Below are 23,366 nucleotides of genomic sequence, written 5' to 3'. Positions count from 1 at the left end.
CCTAATCAGTGCCCATCTGCAGCCTCGCCATTGCCATGAATGCAGCCTCTCCATTGCCATAAATGCAGCCTGATCGATGTCCATCTGCAGCCTCTAAAGGGGGGGCGGGATGAGCACCAACATATTACATACAGGAAAATCTCCTGTTTACACAGCAGCCTCTTTAATACAAGCTCTCCCGCCTCCTATGATAGACAGAGGAGTCATCCAATGGCAGCCCAGGAGACGGAAATTCCTATTACAGATGTCACTAAGTAAACAGGAGATTCTCCTGTATGTAATTTGACAGCACTCGTTCCCCCTCTCCCTGTCCCCTCCGAGGCAGTGCCAATAAATACAGTATATATCCAAATTACCAGGGGGGCCACATTAGACTGGAATGGGGGGCGCAATTGGCGGCCGGACTTTGGACATGCCTGGCTTAGACCAAATTAATTAATCCAGCCTTAAAGTGATTGTTAAGGCAGATAGTTTTTATCAACCTGTGAAGCTATGGTGAACTCCATGCCCAAGAGGGTTAAGGCAGTGCTAAAAAATAATGGTGGCCACACAAAATTTTGACACTTTGGGCAAAATGTGAACATTTTCACTTAGGTGTGTGTTGAGTTATTTTGAGGGGACAGCAAATTTACACTGTTATACACGATGTACACTCACTACTTCACATTGTAGCAATGTGTCAATTCTTTAGTATTGTCACATGAAAAGATATAATAAAATATTTACAAAAATGTGAGAGGCGTACTCACTTTTGTGAGATACTGTATATGAAAATTGATCAGTCCTGATGTACTGACCACCTATCTCACTTCTTAAGGCCCTAAAATGCCAGGACAGTACAGATATCCCAAAATAACTTCTTTTTTGGAAGTAGACAGTCTAAGGTATTTAGCAAGAGGCATGGTGAATTTTTTAAAGGTGCAATTTTTTTTTCAAAATTTTTGGGAAAATTAAGAAAATAAATACAATTTGTTTTTTATTTTCACTTTTTTATATACTGTTATTAGAGTACAGTAGTTTAGCATCAACATATGACTGGTGTGGCAGTCCAGATCAGGGATCCTGACTGGTGACAGAATGTCACATTTTTTTCCATTTCTTTTTGTTACCTACTGTGAACAGAGCAGTGCAGTATTACCATAGTTACACTGTATTACTCTGGGAAGGTGATATTTTTTTTAAGGTACGATTGCTGATAATAATGATGATCACTGCACTATGCAATCCTTCCTATGAATGACATTCAATCATAGTCATTATGTACTATTGGATCAGCTGGTACTATCACATGGTACAGTACACTGTGATTGGCTGTCTGTACCACGTGATTACTGTGACCAAACACAGAGATCAACACAGGAGTACATGATGAATGGCTCTGAATGAAAGCAATTTATTGTGTACAGCTGCCATGTGATCACTGTGATTGGTCACAGCGATCACATAATGCTGGGGCCAACTCGGCACATGATCTATCCATCGGACACAATAAGTGGCATATCATGTCACAGCACAGCTGCAAGAGCAAGCAGAAATAGCTTGACTGGGAGGACATAATATGATGTCCTCCTGGATCCAGGGAGCTCCCACCTAGCCATCATATTACAATAGGCTGGACAGGGAGCGGTTAAATGGGAAAATTACACAGGCAAAGAGTTTTCAATACATTGATAGACTGTAATACATGGTGTGTTCCAGCCCTCAAATTGTTTCAACCATGGGTTGTCTCGGTATAGAGAACTCTAATGCCCTGTACACACGATCGGTTCGTCTGATGAAAACGAACCAATGGATTTTTTCATCAGATATCCGATGAAGCTGACTTTCATCAGTCTTGCCTACACACCATCGGTTACAAATCTGATCGTGTCCAACACGGTGACGTAAAACACAACGACGTGCAGAGAAAAATTAAGTTCAATGCTTCCGAGCATGCGTCGACTTGATTCTGAGCATGCGTGGATTTTTGACCGATGGATTTCCCACAGACGATCGTTTTTTTCTATCGTTTTTTTAACCATATGAAAAATTTAAAACAGGTTCTATTTTTTTTCACCGATGGGAAAAAAACTGATGGGGCCCACACACGATCGGTTCGTCCGATGAAAACGGTCCATCGGTCCGTTTTCATCAGACAAAACGATCGTGTGTACAGGGCATAACTCGCCTGTGTTTGAGACAGTGAGGTGAAGTGGGCTCCATTATACATACACTGAGGTTTTGCAAATCTTTCCAATCCTTTTGGAATGGGAATCTTCTCCCTTACAGCTGAAATGATCTGAACGCCTATAAGCTATTGCTTATTAATCTAGCTCATCTTCCTATCGAACACAGAATAATAATTGTTCATTTGTTGCTCATAGCTAAACTCAATATGAGAATGGAAACATGGAAACAAATAATTCCTTTCTTCTGTTAGAGGAGTAAAGGATCAGAACTTTCAATGTTCCATGGAAAGAATGTTAGCAATGGAGAATAGCAGATATAATAGGTTTGCTAAAACATGGTGCAATGGTTACTCAAGTCTAAATTTGTTTGTACTATATATGTATCTGGATTTTATAGTACCAAATAAATGATTACTGTTCTTGTTTTTCTGTTTTCTTTTTGGTTGAATTCATCCTTCTTTCTTTTTTATCATCTCTTCCTATTTCTCACCCTCATCCTGCCCTTCTTATCCATCTTCTTTGTTCTCAATTGATTTTAACTAACAACTTGTAAAAGGCTATTTTCTGAAACTCAATGTATATAAAACACTGGGGTTAATTTACTAAAACTGGAGAGTGCAAAATCTGATGCAGCTCTGCAAAAAAAAACAATTACCGTATTTATCGGGGTATTGCGCCCTCCGGCGTATAGCGCGCACCCCTAATGTGGACCCGCAATTCCTGTAAAAAAATGTTTTAGTACTTACAGTTTTGGTGTCTTGCGCGGCATCCATCGGCGGCCTCGTCGGGTCCGGCGTCCATCGGCGGCCTCATCGGGTCCGGCGTCCGTCTGCGGCTTCAGGGGTGTCCTCCCAGCTTCTCCCGCGCTGTCTCCCCGTCGAATCGCCGCTTCCCGCGCTCAGTTTGAATGCCTGCGCCGACATATACCGAGTGCAGTGCACTCGTCTACATTCGGCCAGGCTCGGCTTCGCTCGTGCTCACACTCTGTGACGTTTATGCGTGAGCACAAGCGAAGCCAAGCCTGGCTGAATGTAGACGAGTGTACTGCACTCGGTATATGTCGGAGCAGGCATTCAAACTGAGCGCGGGAAGCGGGTATCGGCGTATATCGTGCACCCACGATTTCCCCCTTATTTTAAGGGGAAATAAGTGCACGGTATACGCCGATAAATACGGTAGCTTTCAGGTTATTTTGTCAAGGCTTAACTGAACAAGCTGACGTTAGAAGCTTATTGGCTACAATGCATATCTGCACCAAATTTTTCACTCTCCAGTTTTAGTCAATAGACATGGACCAACAACCTGTAGATTGTATACATTACTTAAAAAATTTAGATTTTGGGGATAAAACGCTTCATACTAATTTTATTTTTTAAATCACAGCCTACTTCAACTGCTTTGATGGAGTATGTACAATATGTCTGGCTATTGACTCTGAAATAATACACTTTTTTATTCCATGACAAAACAATAAAACCTGCCTTGTTTCTGATGGAGTCAGAACATATTGGCCTCTTAGGCCTTGTACACACGGGCAAACATGTCCGCTGAAAACGGTCCGCCGTACTGTTTTCAGCGGACATGCCCGCCTGGAGATTTCTGTATGATGGCTGTACACACCATCATACAGAAATGAGAGACAATCCGCTCGGATAGACAGCGCGGTGACGTGTTCGCGCGGCAACGTGCGCGACGCTGAAAGGTCAATGCTTCCACGCATGCATCGAAGTCATTCGACGCATGCGAGGGATGGCGGCCACTCGGACATGTACGGTAAGTCTGTACAGACGACCGAACATGTCCGACGGACAGGATTCCAGCGGGCATGTTTCTAAGCAAGTTTAGAAACATTTGTCCGCTCAAAAACGGTCTGGCGGGCAAATGTACGCTGGAATCCTGTCCGATCAGACGTACACACGACCGAACATGTCTGCTGAAACTGGTCCGTGGACCAGTTTTAGCAGACATGTTCGGTCGTGTGTACGGGGCCTTAAAGGATGATCAGGGGAAGTTGGTCATGAGTGACAAGGAAAAGGCTACTGTATTAAATACATTCTTCCCAATAGTTTACACACAAATGAAAAGTAAAATGATAGTAATGCTAATAGCTGATATTGAATGCACCCTTGTAGCTGTTAGAGACCAGTGTTCAAAAAAGACTATAAAAACTTAAAGCGGAGTTCTAAACAAAAGTGGAAGCTCCACTGATCTTCTTTCTCCCCCCTCAGGTGCCACATTTGGCACCTTTCAGGGGGGAGGGGGCACTTCAGCCAGAAGTTCAACCTCCTTCCTCTACCACCGGGCCAGTTAGAAAGTGCAGCGTGCTTTGCGCTTGTGCAGTAGGGGATCAGTTGTGAAGCCAAAAGTCTTCACTGACAGTTTCCCTTACCACGAATGGCGGTGACAGCACCCAAGAACCTATCCGAAAATTGGCTGGGGTGCCGACATTGCAGGCTCTCTGGACAGGTAAGCGGCCTTATATTAAAAGTCAGCAGCTAAAGTATTTGTAGATGCTGACTTGTATTTATTTTTTCCCAGGCTGGAACACCACTTTAATGTGAAGAAATAACCAGAACTGGATGGCTTACACCCAAGAGTTCTCAAAGAGTTCAGCTCTATGATAGCCAGGTTGTAATTTCTTATTTTTAAGGATGACTCACTGAAATGGAACCAGCTGATTGGCAAAAAAACATGGTACCAATATTTAAAAAAGGGACTGAGATATATTCCTGGAAACTACAGATCAGCCAGCCTAGCATCAATAGTATGTACACTATTATAAGGTATAATAAGAGAATTTGCTTATGAGAATAGTTTTATTAGTAGTGACAAACATGAATTTATGAAGAACCATTCTTGCCAGACCAACCTCTTATCATTCTAAGAGGAGGTGATCTGTAATTTAGATAGAGGAAGGCTTGTGGAAGTAATGTCATTAAGGCATTTGTTACAATATCCCATAAAAGCTTAAATTACAAATTAAGGTCTTTTGCCATTAATAAGATCATTTATATGTATCTGAATAGGAAACTGGTTGCAGGAACAAGTTCAGAGAGTGGTAATAAATGACATATTTTCTGAATGATCCGGAGATGTGACCAGGGTGCTCTGTCCTGGGCCAATTTTGTTTAAGCTGTTCATAAACAGTATCAAGGTTGGAATAAATAGTTAAATCTCAGTGTTTGCTGATGATAAGAAAGCTAAGCAGGGCAATAACTTCACAACAAGCAACATTACGAGAAGAACCTAATAAAATGGAGGTGTGGGTAGCTATTTTGCAAATGAGGTTTAATATTCAAAATTCTAAAGTAATTCTGTTGAGAGCTAAACATATGAATACATTTGCATGCTAGGGGGAGAACCTCTAGGGGAACGCAAGATGGAAAAGGATCGGAGGTCTTTATAGATTACAGACTCAGCCAGGGATGGACTGGCCATAGGGACTACAGGGAGTTTCCCGGTGGGCCGATGGCTCAGTGGGCCATTTTTTTAAAACAGAGATGCTGCTTGGAGGACTTTTTGTAACGCCCTGGCAGCGCCCCAGTGTGAAAGCACTCAGGCTTTCACACTGGGACTGCAGCGGAAGCGTTTTTCAGTCGCTTACAGGCGCTATTTTTAGCCCAAATGCGCCTAAAAAATGCCTCAGTGTAAGAAGGGGTCCTACACTCACCCCCTCTCTTTTACACTCACTCTCTTTTTCTTACACTCACCTCTCTCTCTCTCTCTTTCTCACCCTCTCATGATATACAATAATGGATGTAGGGGCCTTTTGGTGGGCGTGATTTTTCGGGGGGGTGGGGGCAGCATTTTATTGAATTAAAGTGGGCCGGTCTGGATGAAATCCAGGGCCAAATTTTTGTCCCAGTCCAGCCCTGGACTCAGCAAAAGGATGCAATGCCAAGTTGCAGCAAGCAAGGTCAATAGACTATTAGGGTGCACTAAAAAGAGTATTTATAAAACCCTGGTTAGGCTTTAATACAGAGATACAAAGATACCTGGGGGAAATAGATGGGTTTAAGAAATCTGGAAGGTATATAGAAATTCTGGGCATTAGAGATAGAGAATGGACTGGGTCACCAGCACTATGAGCATGTAGAGGATTGGCTACTTGAGAAAAATCAAGAAAGGAAAACATGAGGTTCCAGAGGGGAGAGTGTATATGAAGGGAGTTTAATGAATGTGATATATTGAATAAAGTTTTAATGTATTCATTAAGAAAACAAACAAAAGAAAGAATAAAAAAAAAAAAAAACTCTGGTTATTCTCACTGTTAGGCTTCATCAGGAAACGTTCAAGGTTCAAAGATAGCAAAAGAGAAAACGGATCTCACTGTCTTGTAGTAGAGTAGGCCTCATGCATAGATATCCAATAGCAGGAATATTCAAATATAGCATCCAACAAATGGACTTGTTCCAGAAGTCTGCATATGGGAAATATAGAGACAGCTAGCTCTGCTAAGTAGTTTCCAAACAGGGGCAAAGCAGTGCCACACAAGGAAGATATAAGACAGGTAGCCAAGCTATAAGGTACTAAAGCTTTAACCACTTAACGCCCGCCGCACGACTATTTACGTCCACAAAATGGCACGGACAGGCAGATGGGCGTATATATATGTCCTTGCTTTTCCGCGGGTCGGGGTCCGATTGGGACCCCCTCCGCTGCGTGCGGCGGGCGGCTTACCTCGGGGAGCGATCCAGGACGACGGCGCGGCTATTCGTTTATAGCCGCTCCGTTGCGATCGCTCTCTGGAGCAGAAGAACGGGGAGAGCCGTATGTAAACACGGCTTCCCCGTGTTTCACTGTGGCGGCGCATCGATCGTGTCATCCCCTTTATAGGGGAGACACAATCGATGACATCAGACCTACAGCCACACCCCCCTACTGTTGTAAACACACACTAGGTGAAGTCTAACACGTTCAGCGCCCCCTGTGGTTAACTCCCAAACTGCAACTGTAATTTTCACAATAAAGAATGCAATTTAAATGCATTTTTTGCTGTGAAAATGACAATGGTCCCAAAAATGTGTCAAAATTGTCCGAAGTGTCCGCCATAATGTTACAGTCACGAAAAAAATCGCTGATCGCTGCCATTAGTAGTAAAAAAAAAAATATTAATAAAAATGCAATAAAAATATCCCCTATTTTGTAAACGCTATAAATTTTGCGCAAACCAATCGATAAACGCTTATTGCATTTTTTTTACCAAAAATAGGTAGAAGAATACGTATCGGCCTAAACTGAGGGAAAAAAAATGTTATATATGTTTTTGGGGGATATTTATTACAGCAAAAAGTAAAAAATATTGAATTTTTTTCAAAATTGTCGCTCTATTTTTGTTTATAGCGCAAAGAATAAAAAACGCAGAGGTGATCAAATACCACCAAAAGAAAGCTCTATTTGTGGGGATAAAAAAGGATGCCAATTTTGTTTGGGAGCCACGTCGCACGACTGCACAATTGTCTGTTAAAGCGACGCAGTGACGAATCGCAAAACCTGGCCTGGGCATTTAGCTGCCTAAAGGTCCGGGGCTTAAGTGGTTAAAACCAAAATCCACTTTGGGGCTACAAAGCATAGGCTCATGTACATAGACACGGAACTATATTGCCATCCAAGTCATGAAGGGTGTTTCCAAAACTGAAAAGGTCTCAGATAGCCCCTGGGAGACAGCCTTACACTATACACTACATACAGTGTACGGCTGAATCCCAGGGGCTAACTGAGACCTTTTCAGTTTTGGAATCACCCTTCATGACTTGGATGACAAGCAGTGCAGTTGCAGTCATGTGCACTGCTCTATGCTCCCATATCCAAGACCCCAATCTCCAATAGTTCATAGACTCCAGTCGATCTCAGGAATGAGTGATGAAGTCTCATCGTAGCAGGGCAAAAAAGAGAATTAAAGGTTTAGAGGAGGCTAAAAGCAATACAAGGTATGTTTTGAGTTAGGAATACACACTTGGGTAGAAAACAAGAGTTTAGTGTCGCAGAGGAGACCAAAAAACCCTGAAATATGTACCACAGGCTTGGACTTTCTAGATGGACAGAAAAGCCTGGAAACTGTGGTGAGTGAGGTGGGGAGGGGTTGCCGGTTGGGGGTGTCCTGCGCTCCCAAGTGCAGATAAACTGATCAAGTGGCCATTTATAAACAGTCTATGGATGGCAAGTGGTTAAAGAAATGTGATACACAAGCATACAATTTACAGGCATCCTCAAAGCATGTATTAGAAATTGATGATGTTTTTTTGTTCCATGTCTTCCTTTATGTCACATAAAAAGGAGGGGTCATTATTTGCGGATTGGTATTCTAAAAACTTTTTTTTATATGTACATGCACTTCATGGCAGTGCCCCTGTATCAAGTATACCTTTAATCATTATTAATGCCACAATATTAGCAGTATATGTCACTTCCAATACACTTTACATTAACAAATCCATGAATATGATGTATATGAAAATATAATATGTAATCCAGAAGTTATTAATGATAAGATTTATAATGTACTGGGTAACTTATTTTATCATACATCAATAACATGTCAGTAAGTAAGCCTCTGTTTAGAATGACTAATATGGTGTCCTCTAATTTGTGCAAAACAAACATTTATTACCTAAAATTAAAAATCCTGGTGCTTTTTTGTAGCACATAATACTTTAAAACAGAGCTTTCCGTTGTTGCTTTAAAATGGCATTTATCATACACTAAACCAAAACCACAACACTCAATGTAACACTTTTCATACTCGTATAAACAGAATTGATTTAATGTCACAAAGTAAATACCCAGAAAGTCATTAGAGAAAAGACCACATCTTCTCATTCTTTGATGATAATAGAAAAAGGTCAACATTCTTGCTATGGTGTTACTGTCTTTAAAAATATAACAGGTAGTACTACATTTCTATAGAGTAGCTGAGAAAAAAAAAGTCATTATAGATAAGAATTGTGTAAAAATAACTACAGCGCTAAATTAAATACTCAAACATATAACATTAATAAATCACCAAATAATAAAAAGCTGCAAAATATTTGGTAGTGGGTCAAACAAAATAAAGATGTGTATAATATAAAATAATGCGCTAATTATTAACTTAATTATGCCAACCGTGCTGAACAGTGATTCAAAAAACAATAAGGAACAAATCCACAAATAGTGTCCAATCGTGTATAAGATGTGCACCAGTGTTTCAATTTAAAACAGCAATACCCAGTTCAGTGCAGTGATAGGATTAAACGATGTAATCACAAAACCACTCCTGCTTCACAGATGGGGGGATCTCCTCCACACAGACACCGCTCATGAAAAGAAAAGGAGACAGCTCATTGCACAGATGGTATGGCACCAAAAAGAACCAAGCAAAAGATATTCCTCTAGAATGGCACACTCACGCTACCGCCGTTAAAACACAGCATGGATATCAAATGCACCAATCCTCCATAGGGCCGCTCAGCTGATGTTGCATCTACTCATTCGGATCCACTGTCCGTCCCGCTCGTAGCTCCTCCCCCACGCGTTACGTCAATGGTCACTTGACTTACTCATGGGTCACTCCCCATCAGTCCTCAGCTGTTGGTATTTATAGTCAGTGAGGCTGACAGGTAAAAACGGGAGCAAAGGAGTGATTGCACATCGTCATCATTGCTGGCATTCAAAGGATTAAACATGCATTGTACATAATATCTAATGCATGTTAGCAATTTTAATAAGAACGTAAATATTTAAAACTTTATCTAAAAACTTTACCGATTTTGGCATTTAATAGACACTGAGGATATGCATCAAAGGCATAGCAGCCTCTAGTGGCTAAAACACAATATTACATCTTATATTGCAAAAATTAATCAAGCAATCAAATAGACACAGATATAATCGCATTATTAACATACACTTATAAATATACAATATACAATAACAATCCCAAATATATTGCGGTTAGAAAACCCTTTAAGTGCTGTAAGATTAAATTAAAATTATGATTTAAAATTTAAAATTTAAAATTTAAAATATATATAAAAATATATAAAAATACAGAGAGGAATTAATACATTATCACGAATACTTAATTAGTTATCAGAGATGAAACAATTGAGGTCGAATTCTATATTTAACCCATTGGGCGATAAAGACCTCATTTCGTGTATCCATCTTGATTCTGTTTGGCTTAAAGTCCGTACCATATGGCTACCTCTCCAATGGGGGTTATATTTAGCAATGGCCCAAAATTTGAGATCTTTAGGATTCATATTATGGCAGGAAGCGAAATGACGCGACACATTATGATTCGGAAAGCCCTTTTCAATATTTTGAACATGTTCCCTGAGCCTTTTCCATAGAGGTCTTTTTGTGCGACCAATGTACTGCAGAGAGCACGAACATTGTAGAGCATAGACAACACCCTCCGTCCTGCATGTTATTAAGTCTTTTATTTGGTATTCCTTTTGTGTAACATTGGACGTAAAGCTGGAACATTTTTGACCATTAAAATTGGTCTTTTTGCATGCAAAACACCTTTTACAAGGAAAAAAGCCTTTTCCCTGAAAAAAGGTAAGGGTATTTGATTTGGTGGGGGGATCGGGTATATTTTTTGCCACCAAATCCCTCAAAGAGGGAGCACGTCTGTAAATTACCCTTGGCATACTTGGAAGTATACATTGCAACTGTTGATCAGCTTGCAATATAGACCAATGCCGTTTTAAGATCAATTCCAGTTGTCTATGTTGGACATTATAGTCCAAGATTATGGGTATATTATCATCCATGATTTTATTTGTGATCTTATCTTCAATTAGTGTCTCTCTCGGTATGTCTAACACGTTTTTTATTTGCGTCTGTATGAAGCTACTATCATATCCTTTTTTGGTAAATCTCTCGCCAATCCAGTTGGCTTGTTCCAGATAGGTCTGAGAGTCGGTACAATTCCTGCGGATTCTTACTAACTGGCCTTTCGGTATGTTAATGAGCCATGGATCATGATGGCAACTATCTACCGGGATATAGCTGTTCCGTTCTACCGGTTTGAAAAAGGTTTTAGTAATGATCTTTTGAGCTTCAAGTGAAATTTCTAAATCCAGAAATTGTATCTTTTTATCATTGATGGTATAAGTAAGTACAATATTTTTCTGGTTAAGATTCAATTTATCAAAGAATTGAACCAATGATTCCGCATCTCCCTTCCATATAAGAATACAATCATCAATGAATCTTTTATATAAAACCAATTGATCTGGCAAGTTCTGATAAATTGCAACTTCCTCCCACTCGGCCATGAAGACATTGGCAACACTAGGTGCATATTTAGCTCCCATACCAATGCCATTTAATTGCCGGTAATACTTTTGTCTATACCAAAAATAGTTGTGTTGTAGGCCGAATGCCAAGCATCTCAACACAAATCTATTCTGTCTAGACACAAGTGACCCAAATTTATTTAAAGCCCATTTCGATGCCTGGATTGCTTCTACATGATTTATAATAGTGTAGAGCGAGGACACATCAGCTGTTGCTAGTAGGTAGTTCTCCGATGTTTCAACCTTTACAGTATCCAAAATCTGGATCAAATGTTTGGTGTCCCTTAGGTAAGCCCTAGTTTGTGGGACCAAGGGTTGAATGAACTTATCTACATACTGTCCTAATCTTGCATTTATGGACTGAATACCGTTAATAATGGGTCTCCCTGGGGGTCTTAAAGGGTCCTTATGAATCTTCGGAATTGTATATATAATAGGAACCCTACAATTATCAGGAACTAGGTACTTGGATTCTCTTTTATGGAGTACTCCTTTTTCCTTTCCTCTTTGTACCAAATCAATTAGTTCTTCCTTGTATTCATTAGTAGGATTTCCTCTCAATTTAATATATGTGCTGGGATCTTGCAGTTGATTTTCCAATTCTTCGTAGTAGTATTCTTTTGAAAGTACCACTATAGCTCCTCCTTTGTCCGCAGGTCTAATTATGACCTGTTTATTTTCCTCTAATTCTTTTATTCCTTTATGTATACTTGTAGAATCAGGGACTTTTTTTACTTTCAATTTGTCCAGGTCTCTGAGAACCAATTTATTAAACACTTCAACATGTTCATTATTATGGACTTGGGGATTAAATAATGATTTATTCCTCAATTGGCTATGTTGAACTCTCCCCAAAAGATTTTGGTCCTGTATTCCTTTAATAGGTTGGTTCATCATATATTTTTTGATATTAAGCTTCCTGGTATACTTCTGTATATCTACATAGACATCAAATTTGCTTAAGTTGCGTTTTGGTGCAAACTTAAGCCCTTTATCCAGAGTTAAAAGTTCCGTGCGTGTTAGTTCAATTCCACTAATATTGTAAATACCCTCCCCTACTATATTTTTCTTCTTTTGTTGGATCTTGTATCCGCCTCTACATCCTCTCTTTCGTTTGGGCTTCGCATATGTGTCGTTTGATCGTACCGTGGAGGAGTTCTCTCGCTCCGACGATACTCTAAAAAAGAACGTGAATCATTTTCCTCTCTGTAATTCCCCAACGGTTCATATTTATTCAGCGTGGGTATGGGACTTCTTCTATTATCATACTGATAATAATCCCTGGGAGTTGAGCTCCCATAGTTATATTGTTGGGATAGTGGTCTAGATTGCTGTTGGAGGTAATTATCCCTCGGATCCCTACAGTCATGTGTATAGTACTGGTGATCCTGTTGGTAACCGTACTGTTGTCCCCCTTGGTGATCCTGTCGATTTTGTGGGGGTTTAGACTGTTTTTGATTATTCTTGTTTTTCCAAGCCGGTTTTCTCGGGGATTTAGATCTTGGTTTCTGATTATTCTTATTCCCCCACCAGGGTTTTGGGGTTCTTGGTTCATTGTGATCATTTCTTGATGATCTAGGTGGATTGCTGGAACCATAGCCATTAGGATTGTCCCTATACAATCTGCCATCCTCACCTCCATTACTACTGGTGGGTTCCGGAGATCTATGTCTCATCTCTCTCCTTGGGGAAACTATTCGAACCTCCCTATCCGGGGATGATGAAATTGATCCCCTATTGCTATCCTTGAGATTAATTTGCCACTTGAAGGTTTGGTGCTGTTTATAATCATTGGTATCCCTAAGATATTTTCTCTTCTTCCGTTGTTTAATTTCAATATCTTTTTGTTCTAAAACTTTATTTAATTGGGCTGTGAGTGTTAAAAAGGACGTGCTTTCCTTATGCTCATCTAGAAACACTTTGCACTCTGCAATCTGTTTATTAATCATGGAAAGTTTTCTTTGTTTCCGTTTGATTAAAAATTGTAACACTTCTGTCCCTTTTATATTAAAAAATTGGTACCATTCTTCTATAGAATCTTTATCTAAAAGACCATCATTTATTGGTACATCCCATCTCAATCTCCGCGGTACAATACCTTCTTTTATATATTGTTCATGGGTTGTGAGGTCCCACCATACACTCACTTTCTTCTCCATTAAGTGTCCAAACTTTCTAAAAGTGGTATCAAGGTCACCCACTTCAGAAACAGGTTTGGTGGTGAACACATCTTTTAAATCAACAGTGCGGTTCTCAATAAATTTGAATATATCCATAATTTTGCTGCTAATAGTGAAAGGATGACCAGTGAAAAAATGTGTAAAAATAACTACAGCGCTAAATTAAATACTCAAACATATAACATTAATAAATCACCAAATAATAAAAAGCTGCAAAATATTTGGTAGTGGGTCAAACAAAATAAAGATGTGTATAATATAAAATAATGCGCTAATTATTAACTTAATTATGCCAACCGTGCTGAACAGTGATTCAAAAAACAATAAGGAACAAATCCACAAATAGTGTCCAATTGTGTATAAGATGTGCACCAGTGTTTCAATTTAAAACAGCAATACCCAGTTCAGTGCAGTGATAGGATTAAACGATGTAATCACAAAACCACTCCTGCTTCACAGATGGGGGGATCTCCTCCACACAGACACCGCTCATGAAAAGAAAAGGAGACAGCTCATTGCACAGATGGTATGGCACCAAAAAGAACCAAGCAAAAGATATTCCTCTAGAATGGCACACTCACGCTACCGCCGTTAAAACACAGCATGGATATCAAATGCACCAATCCTCCATAGGGCCGCTCAGCTGATGTTGCATCTACTCATTCGGATCCACTGTCCGTCCCGCTCGTAGCTCCTCCCCCACGCGTTACGTCAATGGTCACTTGACTTACTCATGGGTCACTCCCCATCAGTCCTCAGCTGTTGGTATTTATAGTCAGTGAGGCTGACAGGTAAAAACGGGAGCAAAGGAGTGATTGCACATCGTCATCATTGCTGGCATTCAAAGGATTAAACATGCATTGTACATAATATCTAATGCATGTTAGCAATTTTAATAAGAACGTAAATATTTAAAACTTTATCTAAAAACTTTACCGATTTTGGCATTTAATAGACACTGAGGATATGCATCAAAGGCATAGCAGCCTCTAGTGGCTAAAACACAATATTACATCTTATATTGCAAAAATTAATCAAGCAATCAAATAGACACAGATATAATCGCATTATTAACATACACTTATAAATATACAATATACAATAACAATCCCAAATATATTGCGGTTAGAAAACCCTTTAAGTGCTGTAAGATTAAATTAAAATTATGATTTAAAATTTAAAATTTAAAATTTAAAATATATATAAAAATATATAAAAATACAGAGAGGAATTAATACATTATCACGAATACTTAATTAGTTATCAGAGATGAAACAATTGAGGTCGAATTCTATATTTAACCCATTGGGCGATAAAGACCTCATTTCGTGTATCCATCTTGATTCTGTTTGGCTTAAAGTCCGTACCATATGGCTACCTCTCCAATGGGGGTTATATTTAGCAATGGCCCAAAATTTGAGATCTTTAGGATTCATATTATGGCAGGAAGCGAAATGACGCGACACATTATGATTCGGAAAGCCCTTTTCAATATTTTGAACATGTTCCCTGAGCCTTTTCCATAGAGGTCTTTTTGTGCGACCAATGTACTGCAGAGAGCACGAACATTGTAGAGCATAGACAAGAATGAATTACTTCTGCCTATAGACAGTTACTAACATGCATACCTTCTGGATTAACCATACACAAAAATGCAGTTTACACTTGAAGTTTTTTGTTTACAAGTTTAAATCAGTATTTTTTGGTAGAAAATTACTTATAACCCCCAAACCTTATACCATTTTTTTTTAGCAGAGACCCTACAGAATAAAATGGCAATTGTTGCATTGTTTTATGTCACACAGTATTTGTGCAGTGTTTTGTTTTGTTTTTTTTGTGGAAAAAATACACTTTCCCCTTAATGACCAGGCCATTTTTTGTACGGCCGTGTGATGCTGTACCCAAATAAGATTTACGTCCTTTTTTTCTCAAATAGAGCTTCTTTATGGTGGTATTTGATCAACTCTGCGTCTTTTTTTTAGCACTATAAACAAACAAAGAGTGACAATTTTGAAACAATTTTTTACTTTTTGCTATAATACATATCCCAAAAATATATTTAAAAAAACACATTTATTCATCAGTTTAGGCCACTATATATTCTTCTACATATTTTTGGTAAAAAAAATCACAATAGGCATATATTGATTGGTGTGAGCAAAAGTTATCACATCTACAAATTATGGGATAGATTTGGGGACTTTTTAATTTTTTATTGTCTTTACTAGTAATGGTGGTGATCTGTGATTAGCGGGACTGCGACATTGCGGTGGACTAATCTGACCCCAAATGACACTTCTTGGGGACCAGTGACATTATTACATTGACCAGTGTTATAAAAATTCATTGATCAATGTAAAATAGACACTGGCAGGGAAGGTATTAACACTAGGTGGCATTCAAGGGTTTAACTATGTTCTAACTGTAGAGGGGGATTGGCTACCAGGGACATGACAGAGATTACTGTTCCCGATCACTGGGAACAGTAGATCTCTGACATGTCCCCCTGCTAGAACGGGGAATCACCTTGTTTTTTTGCAAAGGCATTTCCTCATTCTGCCTCTGTATTAGACAATTGTGGGTCGCCGGCGAACATCGAGTCTGTCTGACCCACAACTGTGCCTGCGTGAGCCAGCATACTGGTTCGGCATTTCGTACAGGAGAGCCGACCTGCCGCAGTATATCTGCATGAGCAGGTCAGCAAGTGATTAACCACCTACGCCCGCCGTCATTATACATTACTACTTCGAAGAGGAATATTCTCTTCTTCAGCGGGCAGTCCACTTTCAGATAAAAGTGGTCTCTGCAGCGCATTCGCTGCGGGACCACTTTTATCGGCGGCGGGAGGGGGTACCCTCCCGCTGTTCTCCGGTGCCCTCCGCCGCTTACCAGAGCCATCGGTAGTGGCAGAGGCGATCGGATCCTTCTCCCGGCTGGGTATAGAGACGAGTGAGGGGAAGATGGCCCTCACCCGTCTCCATATCATTGCAGGGTGGAAGAAACGTCAAAACGTCACTTCCGCCCATAGCTTATAAAGGGTATTTTTTTTATTACATTTTAGCGCAAATATGAGATTGGAGGTCTTTTTGACCCCAGATCTCAAAATTAAGAGGCCCTGTCATGCTTTTTTTCTATTACAAAGGATGTTTACATTCCTTGTAATAGGAATAAAAGTGACACAATATTTTTTTTTTTAAAGAACAGCGTAAAAAAAAATTAAATTTAAATTAAAGGTAAAATGAATAATTAAAAAAAACAATAAATTTAAACAAGCCCCATCCCGCCGAGCTTGTGTGCAGAAGAGAGCAAGTAGCATCCACATATTCAAAAAAGTGTATTTTCTCCAAAAAATTTGCGCTTGTACAGTGTCTTGCAAAAGTATTCACCCCCTTGGCATTTTTTATGTTTTGTTTCCTCACAACCTGGAATTAACATGGATTGTTTGAGAATTTGCATCATTTAATTTACAGAACATGCCCACAACTTGGAAGATATAATAGGACAAAATAACGGAAAAAGTCAATGTGCATAACTATTCACCCCCCTAAAATGAATACTTTGTAGAGCCACCTTTTGCGGCTATCACAGCTCCAAGTCCTTTGGATAAGTCTCTATGAGCTTGCCACATCTTACCACTGGGATTTTTGCCCATTCCTCATTGCAAATTTGCTCCAGCTCCTTCAAGTTGGATGGTTTGTGCTTGTGGACAGCAATCTTTAAAGCAGATCTCCGCTGAAAAAAAATATTAAAAGCAAGCAGCTACAAATACTGCAGCTGCTGACTTTTCATAATAGAACACTTACGTGTCCTGGAGTCCAGCGCCGTCGGCAGCAGAGGACGAGTGATCGCTCATCACTCTGCTGCCCCCACAGACATCCTCGGTGAGGGAACCAGGAAGTGAAGCATTGCGGCATAGTTGCGCTACGCAGTGCTCTATGGTCCCCGCTGTGTTCTGGGAGCCGTGTGTTCCCCGGAAAACAAAGGGGGGGGGCAGGATCTGATGTCTACCCGCAGGCTGTGTGGCCGGAAGTGGGTGCAAATACCGGTCTTTAGACAGGTATCTGCACCCCCCTCCCCCTGAAAGGTGTCAAATGTGACACCGGAGGGGGGAGGGTTCTGATGAGTGGAAGTTCCACTTTAGGGTGGAGCTCCGCTTTAAGTCTGACAAGATAATTGTAACACATTTACATGTTTCCCCTTAAACTACTCAAGTGTTGCTTTAGCATTGTGTTTGGGATCATTGTCCTGCTGGAAGGTGAACCTCCGTCCTAGCCTCAAATCACACACGTTTTGCTCAAGAATATTCCTGTATTTAGCACCATCCATCTTTCTCTCAACTTTGACCAGATTCCCAGTCCCGATTGCTGAAAAACATCCCCACAGCATGATACTGCCACCGCCATGTTTCACTGCGATGGTGTTCTTTGGGTGATGTGATGTGTTGAGTTTGCGCCAGACATAGCATTTTCTTTGATGGCCAAAAGGTTAAATTTGTGTCTCATCAGACTAGAGCACCTTCCTCCATACATTTTGGGAGTCTCCCAAATGCCTTTTCGCAAACGCAAAACGTGCCATTTTGTTTTTTGCTGAAAGTAGTGGCTTTCTTCTGGTCACTCTGCCATAAAGCCCAACTCTATGGGGCATACGGCTTATTGTCATCCTATGTGCAGATACTCCAGTCTCTACTGTGGAACTCTGCAGCTCCTCCATGGTTAAGATAAGTCTCTGTGCTGCTTCTCTGATTATTGCCCTCCTTGCCTGGTCCGTGAGTTTTGGTGTGCGGCCATGTTTTTTCCATTTGGTTATGATAGATTTGATGGTGCTCCTAGGGATCATCAAAGATTTGTATATTTTTTTATAACCCAACCCTGACTTGTACTTCTCAGTAACATTGTCCCTTACTTGTTTGGAGAGCTCCTTGGTCTTCATGGCAGCGTTTGGTTATGGTTGTTGCAGCCTCCGGGGCCTTTCAAAAAGGTGTATATATGTAATGATAGATCATGTGACACTTAGATTGTACACAGGTGGACATCATTTCACGAATTACGTGACTTCTGAAGGTAATTGGTTGAACCAGAGCTTTTTAAGGGCTTCATAACAAAGGGGGTGAATACGTATGCACATGCCAATTATCAGTTTTTTATTTCTGAACTTGTAAACAACAAATCTCACAAAGAGGCTTGTTCCTTAAGTGGTAATGAATTAAAAAAAAATGTATACCCCCTTTTTTTTGTAAAATGTGAAAGAGGATGTTGTGAGATACCTAACATGTCACACTTTAAAATTGCACGGAATGGAATGGCGACAAACTACGATACTTAAAAATATCCATAGGTGATGATTTAAACATTTTTACAGATTACCTTTTTGGAGTTTCAGAGGAGGTCTTGCGCTAGAATTGTTGCTCTCACTCTTAGGCCCCATACACACGATAGAATTTATCCGCGAATACGGTCCAGCGGACCGTTTCCGCGGATAAATCCTCTCGAGGATTTTGGAGGATTTTCATGCGATGGAGTGTACACACCATCGCATTGAAATCCGCGCCGAAATCCTCTGGAGATGACGTGTCGCGCCGTCGCCGCGATTATGACGCGGCGACGTGCGCGACGCTGTCATATAAGGAATTCCACGCATGCGTTGAATCATTACGACGCATGCGGGGGATCCCTTCGGACAGATGGATCCGGTGAGTCTATACAGACCAGCGGATCCATCCGTTGGGATGGACTCCAGCAGATGGATTTGTTCTGCATGTCAGCGAATATTCGATCTGCTGGAATCCATCCCAGGGGAGAAATATCCGCGGAAACAGATCCGCTGGCGTGTACACACCATAGGATCTATCCGCTGAAACCCATCTGCTGGGATTTTTCAGCGGATGGATTCTATGGTGTGTACGGGGCCTAAGGTTCACGGCAATACCTCACGCGTGGTGCGATCATTGTTTACATACGACTTACGTATGTGCTCACTTCTGCGTGTGAGCACAGAGGGATAAGGTGCTTTAAAAAAAGTCATATTTATTTTACTTCTTATTTTTTTTTTAAATTGTCCCTTTAAAAATGTTTTAGCACTTTTATTCCTATTACAAGGAATGTAAACAGCCCTTGTAATGGAAATAAGGATGACAGGTCCTCTTTATGGAGATATTTGGGGTCAAAAAGACCCCAAATCTCCCCTTCGCCTTTAAAAGAAAAAAGAAGAAAAAAAATATTGATCTTTTACTTTAAAAAAAAATTACTTTAAAAAATAAATAGTTTACTTCCACCCTAGACCAGAAATGATGTCATGACGTCGCTCCAGTCCTCCAAGGCCATAGAGGCAATCAAAGACGATCTAGTCTTTGATTGCCTCTGGGACCAGCTAGCCGTGCTGTTGATAGCTTTACCCCAGTAAACCACTTCAAAGCCGTATTGCGGTCTTGAAGTGGTTAAAAATGAGGATCTGTTTGAAGCAATAGAAATAACAAAATAACATACTGTACTTACTTTGCCAATAATGGGCTAGCATTCAAAGATTAAAATGACCCTGCATTATTCCCATGCATGGCAAAGAAACAAATTCACTGAATTGTCCACCCATTAGTTATACCCTTTTTTTACTTCTATACATGCTTTGGTCACTCACTAAAAACAATAGATATTTAAATACTGAATGTAAATATAAACAAAACTCTTAACAAGTAACCTGTCTGGTTTTACAATTAAAATGTCAAAACTATGACCAAATGCTAGCATGACTAGGGTCATGAGAGACTTGGGGCACCCTGGGATATACCATAGAAATACACGTCTGTGGTGCACACAGTGTGCCCTGGTAAATAGTGTGCATAGTCAGATTGCATCTCAGACTACATTTACACCTGGTAGTTTTGAATCAATCTACATTAGTATTTCCATTATATTTAATGGTGCCCACTCACATCTGAGTGCAGTGTCGATGGAAGTTCATTGCTCAAAAAAAAACTTTGTTTGGAACAGAGTAGTACATTTTGGCCCTAATTTACTTAATTGGGGGTGCACAAAAATCCTATATCACATGTTCTTTTACAGTTTTAAGGCCTAATAACTTTCCATTGGTTAAAAATAATAAAGAGACATTCAAGGCTGGAACATGCAAAACTACCTTTACAAAAGCTTATAAAAGACACCGGAAAAATTACCAAAGACAGCTCAAGCGTGAATGGGGCCTAAAGCTGGGTACACACAACCATTTTTAATGTCCTAGAAAAAAATAAGTTTTCTCGACGTGATTCTTGTCAAGCCTGCCTTGCATACACACGATCGTGAAAAACAAATGCTCGAGCAAAGCGCGTGACGTACAACACGTATGACAGCACTATAAAGGGGAAGTTCCATTCAGATGGCGTCACCCTTTGGGCTGCTTTTGCTGATTTTGTTTTAGTAAAAGTTTGGTGAGAGACGATTTGCGCTTTTCAGTCTTCGTGCTTTTCAATCTGTTACAGCGTGAAGAATGTGCTATCTCCATTACAAACGCTAGTTTTACCAGAACGAGTGCTCCCGTCTCATAACTTGCTTCTGAGCATGCACGTTTTTTCACGTCGTTAAAGCCTACACACGACCGTTTTTCATGACGTGAAAAACGACACGAACATTTTGAGCATGTTCTAAATTTTTAATGGCCATTTTTCACTGCTCTGGAGCCTACACACGGTAGTTTTTAATAACCATTTTAGAAAATTGGATTTTTCACGTCATAAAAAACAGTCATGTGTACACGGCATAAGAGTCGGAGTGGCATAAAGAAGAATTAAACAGAATATGTGCCTGTTCACTGTGTGAAGAAACAGGAAGAGGGAGGGGAGAAAATGGGAGAATGAGAGAAGGGGAAAGAGAAAGGGAAGAAGGGGGTGAGAGAGTGAAAGTGAGCATAAGAGGAGAAGATGGGAGAAGAGAGAGAGAAGAGAGAGAGAGACGGGAAGGCAAGGAAAGATGGGGACATGAGGGGAGAGAGAAAGGGAGTGAGAGGGGAATAGAGGGGATAAAAAGGGAAGGGGAGAGAGATAAAAAGGGTGGGAAGAGGGGGAGAAGATGATGGGGAGAGAGAAAGGGGGTAGAGGTGGAGGGGAGAGGGAGGGAGAGGGAGGGAGAGGGAGGGGAGAAAACAGGGGAGAAACAGAAAAGGAAGGGGGAAAGAAGAGAAAAGGAGGGTAGAGTGAGAGAGTGAATGAGGGAGATAGAGGGGGGAATAAAAAAGGAGGGAGATGGGAGGAGAGAGAGGGAGGGAGAAGGGAGGAGAGAGAGGGAGGGAGAAGGGAGGAGAGAGAGGGAGGGAACGAGAGACAGGGATGGATGAGGATAAAAAGGAGGGAGGGAGATGGGAGAAAGGAGGGGAGAGAGAGGAAGGGGGAGAGAGGAATTGGAGAGACAAGCAGAGGGGGAGAGAGAGAACGGGGGGGGGGAGATAGAGGGAGAAAGGAAAAGGTGGAAAAGAGAAAGGAAGGGGAGAGCAAAAAATGGGGAGTGAGGGAGGATAAAAGGAAGGAGAGAGAGGGGGGAAGACAGGGATAGGGGAGAGAGGGGAGGAGAGAGAGAGAGGAAGGTGGAGGGAGATGGGGAGAGAAAGAGATGGGGAGAGATAGGGAGGGGATAAAAGAGAGTGCAAAGAGAGAGAAAGGCAAAGAGAGGAAAGACAGAGATGGAGGGATAGAGAGGGAAAGAGGGAGAGAGATGGAGGGTTAGACCCCTTTCACACTGAAGTGTTTTTACAGCGTTTTAGCATTAAAAATAGCGATATTAAAACGCTCATAAAATGCTCTCCATGTATCTCGATGGACCCTTTCACACTGAGTCCTGCAAACAGCATCTTTGGAGCAGCTTTTGGGTGCTGAAAAAAACACTCCAAAAACTCCCCTCTACATTGAAATGAATTGAAAGCGCTATAAAAACGCCTTACCCTTTCACAGTGAGGTGTTGCACTGGCGGGGCGCTGAGAAAAATCCTGCAAGCAGCATCTGTGGAGCAACTTTTTGGCGCTGAAAAAAACGCTCCAAAAATGCCCCTCTCCATTAAAATGAATTGAAAGCGCTGTAAAAACGCCTTACCCTTTCACACTGAGGCACTGCAAAAATGCCCTAAAACGTTAGGGTCTTAGCGGTGCTTTACCAGCAGATTGGGATTGCAGATGAGGCTTCGCTCGAATAACGCTTGAATAACGCTCAAAAAACGCCCCAGTGTGAAAGGGGCCGTAGAGAAGGGGAGAGGAAGAGCTGGTGGGAAAATAGTGGTGGGGGGAGAAAGAGAGAAGGGTGGAGAGAGATGGAAAGAGAAGAAGGGAGAAGATAGGTATAGGAGGGAGCGTGACAGAGAGGAGACTCAGTTCCTTTAGGCATTTTGATGTAGTGAATATTTTATTTAGTGCAGACTAGATCTTGTTTACTGCTGAAGGTTTAGTGTTCACTGTCCTGGGCAGAGGTAAGGAGGCAATCTAGGTAGTGCCAATGCAGCACACATCAGTCTGAATCCTTTGCACAGAAATCAAAGATTATCACAGTGGAGAGTGAGTAAAGTGCTTGGTAAAAAAAAAATTGTCTTTAGTGCAACATCCCTCCCCTACATTTTTGTTCCATTTTCATTCATTGAGCCCAGGTTCACACTGGGTACGATTTCCTTCGATTTGAGATGCGATTTCACATGTGAAATCGCATCTCAAATCGGTGGCATTTGCCGCCAATTGTCGGCAATGACACTGTCCTAATCGGTGCGACG

Source organism: Rana temporaria, chromosome 4 (assembly GCF_905171775.1).
Source record: "Rana temporaria chromosome 4, aRanTem1.1, whole genome shotgun sequence".
NCBI classification, from domain to species: domain Eukaryota; kingdom Metazoa; phylum Chordata; class Amphibia; order Anura; family Ranidae; genus Rana; species Rana temporaria.
This window is presented reverse-complemented; position numbering follows the sequence as displayed.